Genomic DNA, 16417 nt, shown 5'->3' on the forward strand with positions numbered 1-16417 from the left:
GGTCAGTGGTTCAAACCCACCAGTTGCTTCTTGGAAATCTTATGTGGGGTCCCTATGAGTTGGAACCAACTCGATGGCATTTAATAACAAGAAGCAACATTAGGTTAGAATGCACTAATATCACACGTTATCTGCCAACACCAACTGGGTCTGCCAGCCGGACACCAGACACCCCTCCCAGAAGGGGTAATTCACTGCCAGAAGCCTTTCCTAAACGCCATTCATTGGTTCCAAATTAAAAGTAGATCGAGCACTTAGCATGAGCCCTCCACTTTTCTAAGCCCTGGGATTAAAACAGACCACAATCCCTGTCCCACAGAGCTGACATTCTAGCAGCGATCATCATCAATGTGGAAACAGTGCTAAGGACAATCACACACGGTTCAGGAAGTGGGAATGGCAGGGTGGGAGCAGGAGAGGGCTGGAAATCGAGTTCAGTAGGTCAGGGGCGACGTCTCTGTGGAGGTGACATTTGATCAAACAAGGAGAAAGAGCCACCCAGCTGAAGAGTCGGAGAGAGACCAATTCATAAAGTGGACGGTGTGGCTGGAGCAGAGGTAGCTGGGGTGAGTGGGAAGAGGACCCAGTGATTCACACGCAGTCTTAAACCCACTGCCATCACATCCATCCCAACTCAGAGTGACCTGTGGGACAACTGCTCCTTAGCATTCCCCAGACTGCAGCTCTCTATAGGAGCACACAGCCTCACCTGTCTCCCATGGAGCAGCTGGTGGATTCCAACTGCTAACCTTGTGGCTAACAGCCCACGGTGTCTCCCACTAAGCTATCAGGGCTCTTTACAGACGAGAGTTGGTGTTGTTAAGTGCCGTCAAGTGAGTTCCAACTCATAGTGGGCCTGTATAGGGTTTCCGAGGAATGGCTGGTGGGTTTGAACTGCCGACCTTGTGGTTAGCAGTCCAGTGCTGACCCTACTGCGCCACACCAGGACTCCTCAGACAAGTTTAAAGGGCTATTTTTATCAGCAAAGATAACGCAGCAGAACTTAGGGTTCAATGTCCCTGGCTTTGTTGGGTTCTGCCCGTAAGTCCCCATTCCTATCAAATTGCAGTGTGGCAAGGAAGGGACAAGGAGTCCAGTCAGGAGGTCACTGCAGTCAGTCAGGCCAGAGATGGGGGTGGTGTCTTGGACCAGGGTGACAGCAGAGAAGAGCTGTGAGAGAGCTAGGAGGAGCTGGGACACAGTTGGAAGGCAAAGCTGACAGGACTTGTCCTTCCTCCACCTTCCTCTCTGCGGAGACATCAGCACAAGCGACCAGGTACCAGGAGTTGCCCAATCTCTCACAAAACACACACAATAAGTGAAGCCAACACAATGCACCCAGACCCAGACACCACAGCTCAGAGCGAGCTGAGAGACACAATATGGGCAAGTTTCCTTTTAGTGAAGGTGTGGAAGTTAACACCCACTTCCCCTCAAGGAGTAATTTTCAGACAGTGCCCTCTAAAGTGCCCTGCTGTGGGAGGTATTGAGATGAGGTTAGGCAGCCCCCCTCCAGCCTAACCACAGAAACGTTCTTATCTATTTTTAATTTGGAAGATCTACCGGAGACACAATCTGGGAAACAGTTGCTATTGAAAATCTTTCGCTTTAAATCTTCAATCCTCCATGTGAAACCTATGCCACCTAGCTGTGTCCCCTTCCACTGAGCATCAACGCCCCAATGGGTCAATGGGGGACAGGGTCTTGCCAGGCTGAGATACAGATGAGAAACGAGGAGTTTCCAGCTCCACTGATGTGAAAAGCCTGTCCCCTGGCCTCTCCTGCTAAAGCCTTTGATTGTCTCTGCTCTGTGGGTGGCAGGCAGCTGGAGGAAGGCAGGCATCAGATGTGTTCCAGTTGCAGTCTGGGATGGCTGAGGGCTGCTTCCTTTCTATAAGGTAGAGCAACAAGCAAAGGGAAGGTAAGAAGGCCCATATCCAAAATATCCCCAAAGACAAACGTGGCTACAATTCCAGTGTCTGGGCTCGTGCCCACAGATGAACCCTCAAAGAGAGAACTGGGAAAGATAGTCTATGGTCTCAGCAGAGTCACCAACATAGGCAGACATTCTTTCCAGGAGGAACAAGCCCCTCACCTTACCAGTTTCTAACTTTAAGAGCATCATCTTCTTGTAAGGAATGGAAGAGAGAGGGAAAGGCAGGGAGAAGAAAGACCCAATGGCCAAGAGAATGAGCGATTCTCCACTTACTTAACTAAAGAGTTACTGAGCTGAGATCTGCTTTCCGGTGGCTTCCACTGAATGGGGAAACCTGGCAGGAACCAATAACCCTGCTCTTGAGAAGGGCAGAGTCCAGCTGGCGAGAGACGTGGCTGAGCCAGTCCCTGCAGGACAGTGTGATACAGGGGCAGCAGAGGTCAGGGGACACCTGATCTGGGTCCTGAAAGAGGAGTGCTCTTCTGATAGGTGGTGACCTGAAAGAAGATGGTCCCGTGTCGTGGGAACAGCATGAGAAAACAAAAGTGCACGAGACTTTTCTTTGGGGCCCCAGGAAGGGGAATAGCAGGGGAGGGTGTCAGTTGGGGTCAGAAAGTAGAGGGGCTGCTATTCTTGTTCTCTAGGTGGTGGGGGGAAAGGACTGTTTCTCACAGTGACCTGATTAGATATGAGTCTCAGAAAGATAACGTTCAGAGTTGTGGAGGTGAACTAGGAGACTGGAGTGAGGCCAGGCAGGAGGCCACTGTAAGACACCTGGACACACATGGTAACAACAGGGATAATGATAGCCAACATCAACTTGCTGTCAGCCAGACATGGTGCAGAGCACAAATGGCCTAGGAGGGAGACACTGTTCTTGTTTTCCAGAGGGCTTAAGTGTTGTTGTTGTTGTTAAGTGCTGTTGCGTCACTTCCAACCTACAGTGACCCTGTAGAGGATTTCTGAGGAGCAGCTGGTGAGCTTGAACCGCGGGCCTTGAGATTCAAACCGACTTTGCCATCCAGCGCCACCCCAGGACTCTTGCCTGAAGTGACAGCCAGAAAAGGGTGGTGCCAGTGAAGGTGTTCACACCCGGGTGGCCTGACTAGACAACATGCACCATGGGCACCCACTGTGTGGTTCCGAGTTAGGACAGTGGTCAGAGCAAAGAAAAAGAGGAAATTTGGGTTCATAGGGAGATTTGAGAGAAACAGATTAGTAAAACTCAGTGCCCATTACAAAGGTAAGACATCAAAAGAGGATCTCACTGTTTCTGGCTTGGTTGACTTAGGGATGAGAATGCCACCATCAGATATGAAGAACCCAGGAGGGGCTCAAGAATGAGTTTGGTTTTGGACATGCTGAAATTGAAGGATCCACTGCATAACCAGCAGGGCCTCAGCAAGTTAAGACTAAAACTCAGCAAAAATTTGTTCATACATGGTGGTGGTGGTGTGCTGTGGAGTCAATCCCGACTCACAGCGACCCTGCCTAGGGTTTCTGAGGCTGTAAAAATCTCTATGGGAGTAGAAAGCCTCATCTTTCTCCCAAGGAATGTCTGGTAGTTTCAAACTTCTGACCTTGAGGTCAGCAGCCCGACTCATAACCACTATGCCACCAGAGCTCACACATACATTTAATCCCTCTTATGTTTCCTTAACTCCTCCGGTGTAGCAGACAAAGTGCTGATGCCCAAAGATGGAGGAATAAGACACTGTTCCTCTAGGAAAGACTTTAAAATCTAGCAGGGGAGAGAGACATTTTCGTAAATAATTGCAACAGGGTAATAAGTGGGTCAGGACGAGTGAAAAAATTTTAGAGTCATCCATACAGTTGTGATACATAAAGCCAGGGCGTTAGATAAAAATCCTCTGGTGAAAAAAGATACTGCAAAATGCCCACTTGTAAGAGCTGGCAGCCAGGAGGCAGACTTGCAGAATGTGCCTTTTGGTGGTATAAATTATTATATAGGCCTGAGTGTTTCTTTTTTTAAAAAGAGCTAAAATGAATAGAGAGAAATACTGTTAACTGATGGTACGTAGTGGGGATTATAATCATTGTAATCAAACAAAGTTTATGATTTGTTGAATGCAAAACTAATGATCTACTCTGTAAACGTCCATTCAATTCACAATAAAAACTTTTTAAAAAATGCCTACATATAAAAGGTAGGCAGACGGTAAGGATTCAAAACTTGGGGATGAGAAAGTATGGTCACAGAAGAAGAGAGAATGTAAGGTCAGGGAAGTCAGAGGAGGATTGTGTTGGATTTCTTTCCCCTTTTAGACATGGTCAGAGAATCAAATATTATGTTAGGTGGCTATGTTTTTAAATATATACATATAAACTATCTACTGTTCATTGTTATTCTTAAGTGTTGAGGAGTCAGTTCCAACTGTATAGGGTTTCTGAGGAGTGACCATGGGTTTGAACTGCTGACCATGTGGTTAGCAGTCCAGTGCTTATCCTACGGCGCCACAGCTAGTAGAGAGCCATAAATATGAAGGTCAAAGGTATTGCAACAAAATCATACAAACCTACATTAAACAATGTTATTGAAATGTGAAACTATTGTTTTTCTATACGCATCCTCCATCTAGGCCTAAACACACACTTCTGAGAGGGTGGTGTTTCCATCTTTCAAGTTGAAAGAAGTGAAGGAAAATTTCATGCTTCAATTTGAAATATTGAAGGGTTCTATGGACAAAATAGTTAACAATGTAAGAAACATCAAAAGATGCTAGAAGGAAGACACAGAGACATCATACCAAAAAGAAATGGTCAACATTCAACCATTCCAGAAGATAGCATAAGATGGCATTGAAGGAATAAGGCCAAGCTGCACTAAAGGTTTTGGAGAAAAAGAAGGCTCCAGGAACTAAAGAAATACTGACTAAAATGTTTCAACAAACGGATGCACATGGGAAGCACTCACTACTCTATGTCAAGAGATTCGGAAGATAGCTACCTGGCCAACTGACTGGAAGAGATCCATAAATGCCCCTACCATTTCAAAGAAAGGTGAGTCAAAATAATGTGTACGTATATTATCGGACAACATCACTAATATCACACGCAAGTAAAATTTCATTGAAGGTAATTTTAAAAACGGTTGCAGCAGTACATCGACAAGGAACTGCCAGAAACTCAAGCTGCATTCAGAAGAGGACATGGAATGAGAGAGCTCACTGTTGATGTCAGAAGGATCTTAGTTGAAAGAGAGAATACCAGAAAGATGTTTACTTGTGTTTTATTGACTATGAAAAGGAATTTACATGTGTAGATCATTGCAAAGAATGGGAATTCCAGGAAACTTAATTGTGCTCATGCAGAACCTGTATATAGACCAAGAGGCAGTCATTTGAACAGAATGACTGCGTGGTTTCAGGTTAGGAAAGGTGTGAGTCAGGGTTGTATCCTTTCACCATACTTATTCAATCTGTATGTTGAGCAAATCATCTGGAGAAGATGGACTATATGAAGAAAAACGTGGTATCGGGATTGGAGGAAGGCTCCGTAACAACCTGAGATATTGAAGATGACACAACTTTGCTTGCTGAAAGCAAAGAGGACTTGAAGCACTTGGATGAAGATAAAATAATATAGCCTTCACAAGACGTGACTGGCTTACAAGCTTTCAAGAGGGAACCTAGATCCAGAGGATGTGGAGGAAGGTAGACTCTCCACTGAGTAGTATCCAACGTCTGGGCGGGGCTCATGAAAGGAGATGGGGATAGGTCTCTTGTGGTACAACAGTGAATAAATGTTATCAGGACTGATTGCGAGGGTTGGAAATGTAAAGGTAGATGTTTTATAGCAAAAGGAGGGGAGTGATTGACTTTGCAGTCCAGGAGCAGAGGTCCCTGGGACCATCAAGGGAGAAGAGCAGTCTCTACCCAGAGAAACAGTGACGCCAGAGATGGAGGCAGAGACGATGACGTGGAGAGATGGAGCAGCTGGGGACTCTAGACCCAAAGAGGGAGAGGGGCTGTGTGCTGACGGCCAGGGGGCAGGCTTGCAGGGTGTAGCCTTTGGTTGGTTGATGATGCATGGAGGGGATTGTAACCATGGCAATGAACCAATATACCATAGGATGAATGTAAAGCTAATGTTCTCCCATGTAAACTATCACATAAATCACAATAAAACATTTTATATATATATATATATCCTTCAATATAAGGAGCTCTGGTAGCATAGTGATTAGGAATTGGGCTGCGAACCTTAAGATAAGCAGTTCGAAACTACCAGCTGCTCCGTGGGAGAAAGATGAGGCTTTCTACTCCCGTAAGGATTTACACCCTCAGAAACCCTGTACAGGGTCGCTATGGGTTGGAACCGACTCGAAGGCACTTAACAACAACAACAATCCTTCAATATGGATTAAAATTTACTTGAATCCACAATATGGATTTCATTTTATTTGGATCCATAATCAAAACTTACAGAAGCAGCAGCCAAGAAATCAAACGACATACTTACATTGGACAAATCTGCTGAAAACAACCTCTTTAAAGTGTCAAAGAGCAAAGATACCACTTTGAGGACTAAGGTGTACCTGACCCAAGCCATAGTATTCTCAATTGTCTCCTATGCATGTGAAAACTAAACAATGAATTAGGAAAACTGAAGTGAAGCATTTGGATTATGGTGTGACGAAAATATTCTAAGTACCATGGACTTCCAGAAGAATGCACCAATCTATCCTGGAAGTACCACCAGGGTAGTCAGGATACTTAGAAGTCGGGATGGAAGATTTTGTTGCTAGTACTTTGGACGTGTTATCAGGAGGGACCAGTCCCTAGAAACGTACAGCATGCTTGGTAAAGTGAGGGTCAGAAAAAAAGAGAAACCCCTCAACGAGATGGACTGGCACAGTGGTTACAACAATGGCTCAAACAGAACAACTGTGAGGAGGGCCAGGCCCAGGCAGGGCTTCGTTCTGTTGTGCATGGATCACTAGGAGCTGGAACAGACTCAATGGCACCAAACAACCACTACCTTTCAAGAAGAATTCCACACTCTTCAACTTACACCACCATCAAAACGGCAGCTGTTGTATCCTCAAGGGACTTAAATCATGTTCCTTTTCAATATTCCTTGAGTTTGGGGAACCAAAGATGCTTGAAGGAGCAAAATCAGTGTTGTAGGGTGAATTGGTATGGGGTATCCTCTTGGCTCATCTTTGAGGTTTTCCAGACCTTGCTTAAAATGCTTGATCCATCTAAAAACTGTTGACTTATTTGGGGCAGCATTCCTCTATTCTTTCTGCAAAGCTTCAATGATTTGGGAAGATATCACTTGAGTTTTGTTAAAAATTTGATGATGTTGACCCTACCTCAAAATCATTTCTTTCCATGGCATAAGAAGTATCCTTTTTTTTTTTTGAAGACACCTTAACAAGATTAAGACAAGTGCATTACTGAGAGAACCTGTCTACAGCCTGCACTGATTACAGCGACATGTTTAAACATATTTTGTTTGAAACAAACCCATGCATGTCTGACCTGGAACCTACTAGCAATCCTTTTTGACTTACCCGCATATTCCAGGAGTTGAGGGAATGTATCGAGAGAAATAGACTAGATGAGTTTGGCCAAATGTTGTTAATTGTAGGTGCTAGGTAACAGGTAAATAGAGATTCTCTCTAAGTTCGTTCCAGAAATGGGCATGTTTGTAATTGTTTTTTGTTTTTGCTTTAATATTGTGTATTGCAAAAGAGTAAGGTGCCCTGGTGGCATAGTGGGTTACACGTTGGGTTGCTGACCTCGAGGTCAGCAGTATGAATCCACCAGCTGCTCCACGGGAGAAAGAGGAGGGTTTCTGCTCCCATAAAGATGTTCAGCCTTGGAAACCCTATACAAGGTCACAATGAGTCAGAACCGGCACTAGGGCACACAGCCTACCATCATTGCAAAGAGGTTTTGAGATTAAGAAAAGGAAGGGCTAGAATCAATATCGATATCCCCAGAGCCTCACAAATGGTAACTGGCACAAAGGAGACACTTAATAAGTTCAGATTCTGTAGTGTAGGTAAACACCCTCCGTGACAGAACTTAGGCAGGCTGGTCAGCTTGACAACAACTAACAACAGACACCTTTGAGAAAGCAGACTTGGTGGATTTGTAGGGGCCCAGAAGTGTGCCAAAGCGAGGGAACGGAATCCTCCAGCAAAGGCTTGTATACTTTAAAAATGTGCCACAGTTAACACTCAGCACTTTATTCCTTCCTGGGCTACAACCAAAGAAACGTGTGTCCCATACAGCACTGTTCTATTTCGCTACCGGAGAAAAGACAAGGTAAGACAAGGTAACCTCTTCCGCCTCCAGCTACCCACCTAGCTTCAAATTCCCACCAAGCGCACTGTGTTTTCCTTCCCATTATCTAGTAAAGGTTGCTGGGGCCAAGCTGTGGCCTTTTCAAAGGCACAGCTGAGAGCATACCCCACAGTCTTCAAATGAACAAGTCATCCCTCCCAGCATTCCCCTCTCCTGCAGAACAAGGGTGCCTTTAAAGGAAGAAACAGGTTTTGTGTCCCAAACAGAGACAAGGTCCCAGGGGCAAGGACTCCGGGGCTGAGAGAAGGGACGACAGAGGGTGGCTGGTCCCTGGATCCGCTTGCCGCTGACAGCCAAGCAGGTGTGGAGGGACACGATAAACAAAGTGCAACCAGAACCAGACAAAGCACAGAAAAAGAATGGCCTTGGCCCCAAGGAAGCTGAGGCACTATCAGATTCTGCTTAGCCCCACCGTGTGTCCTCTCTCTTTCTCTAGACTTTCCATGGTACTGACTTCACTGCCAATATCCCATAAATAACAATGGCCACCAAAGACAGCCCAGACTAGTCCTTCCTCTCCTGGTGTCAAACGTCTCTGGGCTCGGCTTAGTAAATGGAGATATGGAGATGAGCAGGCCTGCCCCAAAACATGGTACAATATTCAACCAAGTTTTAGGCAGGCGGCCAGTAGACAAAAACCACAGGACTACATTTAAACATTTTAAGCTACTTCTAAAAACAAAACACTTTATTGCCTCTTTCACTACATAAGTTAATTTTACCCATAGGAAGTAATTTCAATATAAAAGGAAAACGGGGAAAAAAGATCCTCCCAGTGTTTTGGCCACACAGTCCATTTTGAGGGCAGGGATCTTATCTGCCTCACTCACAGCTTGTCCCACGCCTGGCACACAGAGGAGGAACAGCTAGCTCAGAAACTGTGCACTGTAAACCAGGATTCATTGGTTCATGGTTTATAATACAGGCAGGACTTCTCCCTCCTCTCACCACTTGAAAAGCATCCTGTTTGTGTCTCTTAACTACCAGGCACAGAGCTCTTTGGGGACAGTGGCTGGCCCCCTGGGTCTGACTCCTTTGACCTTCCCTGAGCACATAGCTTAGCACAGGGCCAGTTTTTTAGATGGGCTCAGATGGCCTGTAGAATGCCCTTGGCCTGTCATGATGGTGCCCTCTTTCTTGAAGAAAGGCCCACGTGAGAACCACCTGTATTCTTTAACCAGGCAGAGGCACTCACGTGAACCGGTAGACACAAGAGAGGCAGATCTATCCTACCTACCTGCCTGCCTGGCTGGTTAGCTATCCATTTGTTCAATAAATCTTTTTTTTTTTTATTTTCATAGGAATGGCACAGTGGGTTCAGCACTAGACTGCTAACCATAAGGTTCAAACCTACCAGCTGCTCCATGGGAAAAACGTGAAGCAGCCTGGACCTTTAAAGATTGACCGGAGCAGTTCTCCTCTGTCTTAGAGGGTCATTCTGAGTCGAAGTGACTGGACGGCAGTGAGTACACTCTATACTGACCACTGTCCCACCTACTAGAGACACAACAGTGAACAGCATAGGGAGTCTGCTCTCCTGGACCCCACAGTTTCATGGGGGGCAAAGACAATTAAGAATGATTAGGGTTAAAAGGAGGAGGAGATAGGTATGCCTCCACAAGGTAGAGACCTCACCTAGGCAGGACTTTGCTAAACAAAGTGAAATCTAAAGAAGGATGGGATGAAGGCCTCCAGGCAGGAGAGACCACAGACAGCGCCACATGGGGGGTGCAGTGACTATGATGGGAGGGGCAGAGAGGGAAGCAAGAACAGACCCTGTAGGCCCCAGTGGGTTTCCAATTTGATCCTGAGGGCAAGGGATACTGATCAAAATGTCAAAACCAACCAGCTGCCATCAAGTCCAACTTACGATGACCCTGTGTGCACAAAGTAGACCACTCCAATAGCATATCTATGGCATGGCCTTTTGGAAGCAGGTCACCAGTCCTTTCTTCTGAGAAGCCTCTGGGTGGGTTCCACTGCCAGACTTTCTATGAGTTAGTTACTCAGCACACTTAACCCCTTACACCACCCACGGCCTCCTGATCAAGATTTCCAGCAGGAAATGCTTGGCGATGATGTGGAGAATGGATTGGAGGGGGCTGGAGGAGGCACAAGGAGACCAGCAAGATGGCTGCAGCCAGGAGGGAGGGCACCTGGTTATGCTCCTGCTAAGGGACAATGAGGCTGCTTCAGGAGAACCGGTGGGACCTCAGGGCTTCCTGAGATGAAAAGCTACAACTCCGGCTTTCCGGGCCTGTCTGTGGCAAAGAGCAGAAAGGCTGGCTGTTTACCTCCTACATCCGGCCTCGGAGGCCCTGCCCGGTAGAAAGCTTCCCAGCAGGAAGGACACATGTGGTGTGCTGCAGGACACACAATACCTCCTTGAGCCCCCTCAAGTATACTGTGGGGCCCTCCTGGCTGAGCTTTCTCACCAGGCAACACCCCTACTGCCAGGTCCCCAAATCACAGGAACTCCAGCTACCACCATGTCTGCGCTCATGGAGGATGACTAAGGATCCTTCTTTCTAGGAATCTTACCTCTAGGACCCCTTAAATCCTCAACATGCACATATCCAGCAGCTGAACTGTGCTGCGATTCAGGGCCACTCATCATAGAGCTGTTGTTGTTGTTGTTGTTGTTGTTACGTGCTGTCGAGTCGGTTCCGACCCATAGCGACCCTGAACAGGGTTTCCAAGGTTGTAAATCTTTACGGGAGCAGAAAGCCTCATCTTTCTCCTGCGGAGCAGCTGGTAGTTTCAAACTGCTGACTTTGCGGTAGCTGACTTCAAATGTAAGCATCACCAGACTGCCTTAGTTCTTAGGTTACAGTTTCCTAGTCAAGGACACGCTCCCTGAGTCCCCACTCTCCCAACCAGCCACTGCTCTCTGAAACCAGATTATAGGATGAAGCCCCATAAAAACTCCAACAAACCCCCTACCCTGTCCCAGTAGGTGGAACATAATTAAAACACCGACCATTTACTAGTTTCTGATCAGGTATCATGGAAACCATGGAACTATGGTGGAGCTGTGGGTTAAGACACTTGACAGGAGAATGATGAGGATGAAGCTGGCTGCTCCCGTGAAGACTGACAGGAGACTAGACTCAGGAGCAGTTCTACTGAGTCCTCAAAGGTCACTGTGAGTCAGAACTGCCTCGAGAGCAGTGGGTTTGGGGGGCTTGACAATGTACCAGAAATGCTCCACACCTCCGACAGGAAGTAGCAGAGCTAAGATGAGGAGAGTCTCAGTCCCCTGAGCTTCATAACCAAGTCTACAGCTTCTAGTGCAAGAGAGAGGAGGTCTCTGGTTGGCCTGGCAGTGCTCCCACAAAGCACTGTTGGGAGCCCCTAAGGCCAGGCCCTGCTCTCTCTCTGCTATGAAACTTCCTGGCTGGGCATGGGAGAAAGAGGCCCATAGAGCTGACCTTTCATCAGCAAACCCCTCTGCCCAGCAACTCATCAGCCAAAGTGCACACGATGGCAGGATGGACTTGAACCCTACTGATAGTTGGAGGTGCCATAAAGAACGCAGATCAAGATGTTCACAAATATCCTCCCTCGTGAGATACTTCTAAGCTTATTAAAAATCAACAAAGTTGAGAAGGCAACACCAAGCCAGGTTGGCTGTACTCTCATCACATGCTTTTTGGAGCAGGATTCATTCTTTGGCTGGTTTCAGACCTTCAATTTCAAAAATATCTAGTTTGTGCTTGCCTACAAAGGAATGTGGCTGGGCACTTCCCACCAGCAACAGAGAAACAACTCCTCCAGCCATCATTGTGCTTTGAGATCACACCATATATAGGCAGACTGAACCCAGGAGGATTGTCCAGGGAGCTAACTCAACTCCCTGACTCCACACTACTATTTAGACAAGTTCCTTCAGGTGTGTCCTTTAGCTGAGGGGAAGGTAAAAGGCTCATGGACTGGGAGTTTATGAAGCAGAGACAGCATGAACTCTCTTCTTGCTCCATACCTCAGCCTCCAGGACCCAAAGTGTGGGTTCTTTGATGTCATCTCACACCTGAGGCCCAAGGATCACTGTGAGTCCCTGAGTCTACTACCAGGTGTGTGAAAAGAGAGGAAAGGAGAACCAATCACTTACTCCAACCTAAAAGAAAAATATGTTTGATTCCTGGTTCTGTCATGCACTGGCTAGTGACCTTGGGCAAGTCCCATAACCTCTCCGAACCTCTGTTTCCTCACCTATAAGTCAAAGATAAAAATGTGTAGCTGACATGGGGGTAAGCTGAAAGAGAACAGATGACAAAATGCTAGAGATTTCCATTGTTGTATCTGGCTCCTGCTCCCCCTTCAGGCTGCTCTCATTCCACCGTCAGCCTCTCAGAAAGGCCTCCCATCCAACTACGGCAAGTCCCTGACTGCACCCTCTGGAAGAGCTGTGCTTGTCCCTCAGAAATGATCAAACTCGAACATTCTCTATATATTTGGGAGTAAGTTTACTTAACGCCTGTCTTCCCCACTAAGCTATAAGGTCCATACCAACAGGAACAAGGACTGTCTTGTTCATATGTATTTACCCAGCACCTTGCTTACAGCACTCGTCCAATTAATGTCTGACTGAACACATGCTGAATGGGGAGCTGACACCCTGACATTACTGTTTCCAGCCAATCAGGTGGGGATTAAATCTATTAAAAATGGCGAGAGGGCTTCTCCTTAGCATACTGCTGCTCTACCTATTCCTCTTCCCTCCATTAGTCTTTCATTCCTTCTCCATTCATTCCAAATCCACACAAAAGGGCAGATTTTTGTTACAAATGCATCCTTGTGTGGCCCATACAGGTGTCCAAAAGCTCACCCATTACGAGTCCCACTGCTTTGGTCCCTTCCCAAGTGTACCACAGGACTCCTGGTGTGACACTGTAGGCTCGCCACTGGACTGCAAACTACAGGTTGGCAGTTCAAACCCAACAGCTGCTCCTAGGAAACCCTATACAGGGTTGCTCTAAGTCAGAACCGACTTGACGACACTTAACAACAGTGTACCATGGGCTACAAACTCCTGGAGAGCTAGAACTTTATTATTATAATTACAGAAATAAAAAGAAAGGCCAGTGGAAAGACCAGGTTTTCTGGGTCCAGCTGCTTTCCTGGGCGAAAGGCCCCTTCCCCCTTCCAGATAGCCTCCATCCACTGAGGGGCCGTGAGCAATGCAAAGCATTACAACCATGCTTCCTCCAGCTATTTCTAGGCACGCAAACAACATCTAAGGACTCAAGGCCAGCTTGAGAAAACAATCAAGCCAGGAAATACTCAAGCCGGTGTTGAAGCAAGAGAGTCCCCAAATGTGAAAAGTTGAGGGCAGTTATGGAGTTTCCTGGCTTTGCCCAGAGAGCTCCCAAGTTTGATGCAGACCCCTTTTCTGTATGTAGAAAGGGCTCATTTTTTAGGAAATAAAGACACACATTTTTCATGGAGGAGCCTCAAAGAAATGCTTTTCAGGAGTCAATCGATTCTTTAAAAAAAAGTCAATCAATTTTTGCACATCTTCTAGATCCCCCCCCTTTTTATTGGGGGGGGGTGTGTGCCTATCAACTCTCTTATCAGTAAGAGGAACTGTGGTCTGGCCTTTCCATTCATAGGAGCTGAGCTAAAATGCTCTCCTAGAATTGCTCTCTTTCACAAAACCTGGATTGCCAATATCTTCCAGAGGTCAAACTCTAGAGATCAATCCTAAAGAAGTACTTCTGTATGTCTGCCATGTAGCTATAAACTGTGATCATTCTGAAAGTTGGCATTGTGTTCACGGAGTATCACACATAACTGTGTCACCTAATAGCTGCTTTTTGTATTAAAGTGTTGTTTCGGACCTTTTAAAACAAAAGATAAAAACTCTCCACTTTTTTGGTTCACAGAAACAGGGAGTCAGAAGTTGAAAATAAGTGTATGGTAAGAGGGATTTTTAGTGGCTAGTTGTTAATTGTCTGTGGTTACGGCAAAAGGGGAAGAGTCCAGAAGATGGAAAACAACTCAATCCTGTTCTCCCACCTTTCTCAACCACCTTTTATTAGCGCCGTCATAATGCATTTTCCCCTCCCGGGAAGAGGACTGAGCAACAATGGTTCAGCCCAGAAGAAAGCAAAAATTAAAGGAAAGACAGACTCAAGACTGCAAAGACCAGGGCCAGAGGTCACGAATGAGTGAGCTCTTGGAGCCAAATAGGAGCCATTTTGTACAGCCTGCAAGAAAGTCAGCGTCTTTATCTTGGGTTGAATTAATTGCCACATGAAATTCTACATTTCCAATTTGTTGGAAAATGCTAATATCAGGCCCCCACTCCTACTTGGTCACAAGCTGGGTAGTAGCTGCCCGAGGTCCCACCCAGGCTCCTTCACTTGTTTTCGTCACCTGCCCTGTGACATGAGGACCACATTCCCTAGGTCCCTGGAAAGAAGAATCAAAAACATTCCCATCCCTTCCCCCTCACAAAGGCCCACGTGACAAGACGACCACCTGGAGTGACAGCTGGGCAGCTGTCCTGACCGCTCCTACAAAGGGACAGCCACAGCTGCCCAGGCTTGGTGCCCAGCTCCCTCGACCTCTAGCCTACCCTCGCCATGCTCCTATGCACCCACAGCTAGCCTGAAATCCCAGGGGCAGGACAAGTCTTACAAGGTCTCCCAACTCTCATGAGTGAAGAAGGTACCATATTTCCTAAGAGACATTCTTTCCAGGAACTTTATCTAAATTGTGGGGCTGAGAGACTGAGATGGGGCAAGTAGAGAAGAAAGGTGTGTTCCAGAAAATGTCAGAAATACCAAAGTACTGGCCGTGCAGGTCTCGGAGGAAAGACCTCCTTTGGCTGCCAGCACTCCGCAATTGGCTTGACGCTAAGAGTGAGCAGTTACTTCTACTAAAGATCAGAAAAGGCCTAAAGTTTCCATACACTAAAGACTGAGTCATGGGATTCTTGCCTGGGCTGCAAGGGCCTCTCCTTCCTTCCCCCACTCTTGCTTCCAGCTATCAAGTAAAACCATCGCTTGTAAGCAAGTAGGCCAGCATTCCAAAAGATTTCCAAAGAACAAAATTCCAGGGCTAAAAGACCATGAGGGCTGTAATCCCTGGCATTGTGGTCATCACATAAAAAAGGGCTGCTAACTCAAAAGAGTGCACAGAAGCCTAAGGGGGCAGTGAGTTTCCAGTCATGGGGGAGGAACAACTTAGACAAGGAAGGTGAGAATGGCTGCACAACTTGAGAATGGTTAGCAGTGTCCCTAAATCATACCTGCAGAAACTGGTGAAGTGGTGTATGTTTTGCTGGAATTTCTCAACAAAATTACAAAAGAAAAAAAGTGGTGCTAACCTCACGAACTTCCTGAGGCCACACTGTGCCCAGCTTCCTGGCAGTTATCAAAATGTGGCCGGGACTGCACCAAGACAGTGCCTGAAGCATGCCAGCAAGCAGCTAAAGCACCTCACAGGCAACCATCTTCCTAGAAAATGGTTGTGTTCTTATCCAGCCCAGCCCACCAGGATCTCCAGCAGGCCCTCCCTGCAGCCCCCAACACAAACTCAGCCTAAGTAGAGACCACTGCTTGTAGCTGCAGAGAAGCCTGGAGGCACGGTGGGTAAACACTTGCTGCTAACTAAGCTGCTAACTAACTTGGCCAACCAGTCACTGCCCAAGATGGAAGCGGCTCTACTATGTCCTATAGGGTCACCATGAGTTGGAATTGACTTTGTTTTTGTTGCTCAAGACAAGTCCATTAAAGTCTGACTGATCACTTCAAACCATGCTAGATCACCTAAGCTCTTCTCACATAGAAAGTCTAATGATGCCACCAACAGCAGACACTTAGAAAGAAACTGACTTCACTGGCTAAGAGATACCTAGTTCTGCCATCTCCTTCCAACAAATGGTCGCAAGCCAGCAACTAAGGTAACTCCTCAGACCTGGGGAGCTTGAGGAATCACACATCAGGAACCAAACACCTGGAGGTAGCCTCAACACCTGAGTTCCCAGACATAAACAGTATGTTGGGAAGGTCCTTTCTGATCCCAGACAAGCAATGCCAATGGGCCACCTTAAGTCAGTCCGCAAGTAGTTAAGACCAGGGGCAAAAGTTGCCACATCTGCATCTACTGGTCTTCCAAAACTCAGCTCACTTCTGTC

The 16417-nt window shown here is 46.7% G+C and overlaps 1 protein-coding gene across 4 annotated transcripts in view; it reads right to left on the reverse strand.

Moving 5' to 3' along the window:
- ACTN4 (actinin, alpha 4) overlaps positions 1-16417 on the reverse strand; it is a 75417-nt gene that overhangs the window by 42450 nt on the left and 16550 nt on the right. The window lies entirely within an intron of this gene.

The sequence above is a fragment of the Chrysochloris asiatica genome, unplaced genomic scaffold (genome assembly GCF_000296735.1).
Source record: "Chrysochloris asiatica unplaced genomic scaffold, ChrAsi1.0 scaffold00168, whole genome shotgun sequence".
In the NCBI taxonomy this organism is placed as follows: Eukaryota; Metazoa; Chordata; class Mammalia; order Afrosoricida; family Chrysochloridae; genus Chrysochloris; species Chrysochloris asiatica.